Genomic DNA, 5685 nt, shown 5'->3' on the forward strand with positions numbered 1-5685 from the left:
CCCCCCTCTTTTTTGTAATCTAATTCAATACAATAAATAAGTATTCCTTGCTGTGATAGACATGGAAGTTTGAGTAGTCAAAGTCTATCCTAAGTCTAGCCTAACTAGGAAATAATAAAACCAAAGATAAAAATAACAACTAATCATGATAGGGCTGGCTAATTAAAGAGAATTGAGGTTACGTTTGTCTACTGAAGATAAACATGCTTCCATAGGGGAAGTGTAACATTTTATCTTTAATAAAAATCACATTCTAATCACTAATATGCAAAAAGGAAGCAATACATATGTGAAAACATAGATGGTAGATATAAAATTGGTTAAGAATTTATGCTTCCATCCATTAGCTCATTTTTCTCATTCCATATGAGATCTGATTTGTTATTGGGATTGGCTTGAAAGAACAGAAGCAGAAATATAAAAGGATACCATTTGTATTCTAGAGAAACTAAGAGTGTTAAGCTCAGTTTTGGGTGGCTATTTACTCTCAAAATTGAAAGAGCAGCTGGACATGTAAGAGGCATGCAAGGATGAGGGGGCACAAGATCACCTCAGATTTTTTAAGGTTGTTAGCATTTCTAAGGAATTATCCTTTTGTTTAGGAATCCAAATTCAGTAATATTATTTCAATTCATAAACCATCGTGTATCCTTGGTTGGCCATGGGCCAAATTTGGTGGGTCAATCAATTCACCCTTAAGACCCACCATCGACTGGAGACCATCAAACTACATGGACTGACAAAGGAGAGTTCCATGGCTTTTATCAATCATTGTGCATAAGATCTTAACACACATCATTTGCATCTCTTCATGGTACCTAAACCAATTTACTATATATAAACTTTCTGTTTTTCTTTATCATAACCTTATTTTTTGCAGGGTATTAAGGTATTAATTACTCAGTGTTGGGAACAGAAGATATTTGCAAATCTCACTGTGATTGATTGTGGCTATATGAAGTTAAAAAACTATGTGATTTAAGGGAGGAAATTGAGTGGTTCACTTTTTCCAAAAACAAAAGATTATAAGCTTCTCTTCTAGATCAATATAACTATTGAGGACACGCTCAGATTCTGAACTTTTTTGGGTTTAAAAAGAAACATGGTGGAATGCAAAAAATACAGTAAATCACAAAATGCAACAAGGCTATTGAAAAGAGTACAGGGCCAATGAACATGTAGGAGATTAGGTTGCCAATCGGATCAAATAAAACTCTCCCTACTACTCTATGGCAAGTCTTTAAGGCTAAAAACCATACGGTAATTGAATGCTTTCACAAATAAAGGGGCAAAAGAAGTACAAACATAAACTGATACATATAGAAATTAACATGAGAATACCAGAAGAATTGAAATCCAGAAACTCAAAGAAATCTTGCTTTGCAAACCTTAAACAGAAGATACTCAACATGAACCTTTAACCCATTTAAACAGATCAAACATTATAAAAGTATACTGACTCTCTTCAAACTGACCACCTCAAATTATAAGATGCCTCATAAAAGTACGCCTTTACAAGATGCCCAATGCTTATTCAACATGCGCCAAAATATTACACATTAGTTAGATCTAAAACTAAAGATAGCGATGCTGCAAAAAGGTTAGGAGCAATAAAAGGTGCATAAACCTAAAACCATTAGATGTTAGTTCCTCTAATCTCTCTCTATCCTCTTTTTCTCCCTACCTTCGCTTGGTGTAGCAGAATAATGGTAAATCCGCTGCTGCAGCAATAGTTCCGATGGAAACCACAGCCGTTTGCCACTGAACCTTTAGACCTTTCAGCCCTTTCTCCACCTATTCAACTTGAGCCCTGCGTTTTGGGTAGAACAAAATAAGTAGGTATTAGATCTAGAATGAGGTTTGGGGCAACACAAAGAGAGAAGAGATCGAGGGTATTCGATTAAGAGCCAATAGAGAAGAGATTTAGGGTAAAAAGATTTAGTTTCTTGCGGATATGGGGAAATTGAGATGAGGAGAGAGAGAGAGAGAGAGAGAGAGAGAGAGAGAAAGGATAGTTGATGGTTTTTTGCGAATATGGAAAGAAAATCGCGGGAAATTGAAAAACTTCCATATAGTCAATATTGCGGGTAGTCGAAACGCCATATTTAGCTACGGCTATAAGGGAGGTGTCGCCCAAACGCCCTATTTAGTGACGGTAAATGATAAACCATCATCCAATTAGATTTTCGACGATGGTGAATAAACGAACCATCACACATAAACCATATTTAGCTACAGATAAAAGGAGGTGTCGTCCAAATGCTCTATTCTGCGACGGTAAAGGATAAACCATCGTCCATTAAAGATTTACCGTGACGGTAAATAAATGTACCGTCCCCCATAAACCATATTTAGCTATAGATATAAGGGAGGTGTCACCCAAACTCCCTATTTAGCGACGGTAAACGATAAACCATCATCCAATTAGATTTTCGACGATGGTGAATAAACGAACCGTCACACATAAACCATATTTAGCTACAAGTAAAAGGAAGTGTCGTCCAAACACTTTATTCTATGATGGTAAAGGATAAACCTTCGTCCATAAAAGATTTACTGTGACAGTAAATAAACGAACCGTCCCCCATAAACCATATTTAGATACGAATACAAGAGGTGTCGTCCAAATGCTCTATTCCGCGACGGTGTAGGATAAACCGTCGGCCATAATAGATTTACCGTGACAGAAAAAATAAAGTGTCGTCAAAATACACTTTCCGCGACCGTACAAAAAAAAGCGTCATCCAAATACACTTTCTGCAACAGAACTACTCTAACTGTCACTAATTATTAGAATAGGTGACATACATTCAGCTACCGTCGATCATTATTATAATAGGCAACATTATGTATTTTACCGTCACCATATAGAATCTAAGGCGACAGTAAAATAATCTCCGTCGCCAATCGTTGTCATCTAAAATAGCATTTCTTGTAGTGCTAGCACGGTTAATTTGCCTATGGTTTTCTCAAAACTGCAATAGAGTTGGGGCCCAATTTCCATCCTCACTGTCCATCTCAGTACTAACAACAATGGAAGGATTGTCCATCTCAGGACCAACAACAATGGATGGATAGATGTGGACATAGGGAGTGCCCTTCTTGTGTCATTTTGGCACACTTCTAACCTCTTCTATTACCACAACTACATTCCTTGCCCTGATCATCCATTGATATATACCTCCTCATCCATCTTCTTCAATTCCTTATCTTCACTTTACTATTTTTATTTTCACATGGGGGCCATTGTGCCAGAGCACGTTTTGTTCCTCATACATATTACACATGTTCCCATTTTTGGAAGCCATTGGATTTCATTGTTTCTCCTTATTAATTTATGAGCTGATATAGTTGATTTCCCAATTTAAAGTAATGATGGAGTATGATGTCTTGTATTTCATTGCCTGCATAATTGGGCTGATCTCAAAGGATTGTTAAAAGGCCAAAGGCCTAGTAAAATTTTCATTTCAATAAATGTTTTGTATAAAATCTCACTATAAATTATAACAATGGTTCTTTCTCTATAAGCAAATTCAGAGAGAGATGTGAGGATGAACGGTTGTAACCCTATTATCAATTATTAGTGAAACAATCTCATTTCACCATAGTTATGGACAATTTTGTCGAACAAAACATAAAATCTTTGTGTGCAATGTGTGATTGCGTTTGCAAATCTATACAATATTTTATTGTGGGATAAAAAGAAATATCGAATCGAAATTGAAGCATTTTGTACACTCAAAAGATCTTCGGAGTCTTCATACCACATTGAAGAAGATTAATGGGAGAAGAGTAATCTCTCCCAAAGAAACTATAGAAAGACAAGATCTATAAAACACTGGTAGCTGTCTTATGTGTTAAATAATCAAATGTAACACATCCGACTTCCATGAGATTGTTATAATATTGGTTGTAATTGATGTACAAAAAAGACTTTGGAATGTGATGACCTTCTAAACCTTCTTTTATTTACTATTGTAAAAGAACTTTTTTGCATATGAATTTCAAAACTCAGAAATGACAATAAGTTATAAAGGTTCTCCAAAGTTCTAGCAATACTTGGATCCTTACACGCTTGTCATTCATTAATGGTGCTTTCAACAACAACAACAATTCAGCCTTATCGCAATTAAATGAGATCGGTTATATGAATTAGATCAATGGTCATCGGTATCTTTAGATGAGCAAGGAAAATGATATTTTCGAATTCGTCGATAAGAAGTGGGAATTTGTTGATGGGATAAGAGTCCAATCATATGGTGATATCATTAATGAGTTGAGGATTCTTCTTCCCACTCTAGTAAAGGAAAACTCGTGACCTAAACCATTTCCACAAAATTATTCAATTTGAAAATGGTATTTTGTTCCAATACTAATGGATATTTACATTCTAAACTCTTTCTCTTCTCCACTCAAGCATGTATATGGTATAACTAGCAATCTCACAAAATTTCTCATGGTGTTTAAGAAAGGTATGTAGTTGAGTTTGTTGTCAAAGAAGAGCTTTACTAATTCTGATTTTGTTTTTCTTTTATTGAAAATAAAACTATAAACAGAAAACAACTGGTCTATACCAACTAGACAACCACAACTAACTAAGGGAATCTTTAATATCATTATGTTTTTATTTATGATCCACTTAAAAAAACAATAATGAAAACCGTTTGGTAATATTAAATATTTGTTATTATAGAAGCCTAGCCATTTACGAATAACAAGTACTAGCAATACTACGTAACCTAGTACCAATAGAACCATAAAAGAAATGTTTTGAGAGTATGAAATAATTCCCATAGACATCTTCTTTAATATATTCTCGTGCAAAAGCCATATACATGTTTGATGATTAGATAAAATAAAAATAATAAAATAATAAAAAAGGTTTTTGTTTTCACTTCTTATTTTGTTAGTATATATATATATATATATTTTTTTTATAAACATTGCTCAAATCTAGCATGAAATATTGAAGGAAGATGATGAGTTAGGGACTTGCCTCTTTCTTGAAGTTTTTTTTCAACCAAAATGTTTTTGCAATCTTGTTATGGTTTGTGAGGGTGGTTCAAACTGTTTTAAATGTCAAGTTTAGGAGAGGTTGAAGCTCCAAATATTTGTAAGTTTTTTTTAACAAATTTCAAGTTTTATTAAAGCAATTTTGACCCATTTCTTTAATTTTGGTTCATTTTGAATTAAGTTTTGGTATTTTATATGAAGAAAAAAAAATAATTATTTGGAACCAAAATTTTGACATTTTGATAATTTTTTTCACTTATTTCGATGAAACACTATACTATTCGTGTTTCACATGTCATTTCATTTTAGGTCTAGAGAAGTCGAAATATTTGCAAATTTTTTTTAACTATTTTGATCAAAATTGTGAAGTTAAACCATTGTTAGAAAGTCTGTCAAGGGATTTAATAAAGGATCATGGTAAATCATAATGCACCATAATGCATTTGTTTGAGTTCCTAAAGATTGTCCTTTTTACCCGAGGGAAAAAAGAAAATTACTATAATATGCAAAAGCGGCAATGGAAATATACACTTAGAAACAAAACTGAATGGGACCAAGCACAATAAATTTTTCATGAAAAGCTTGAGAGAACAAATTTCAATAACCTTGGTACTTTTAAAATTTCATTTGATCCATTAGAAAATTACGTAAACTATAGTTTCTTTTTTTCCT

Source organism: Macadamia integrifolia, chromosome 7 (genome assembly GCF_013358625.1).
Source record: "Macadamia integrifolia cultivar HAES 741 chromosome 7, SCU_Mint_v3, whole genome shotgun sequence".
In the NCBI taxonomy this organism is placed as follows: domain Eukaryota; kingdom Viridiplantae; phylum Streptophyta; class Magnoliopsida; order Proteales; family Proteaceae; genus Macadamia; species Macadamia integrifolia.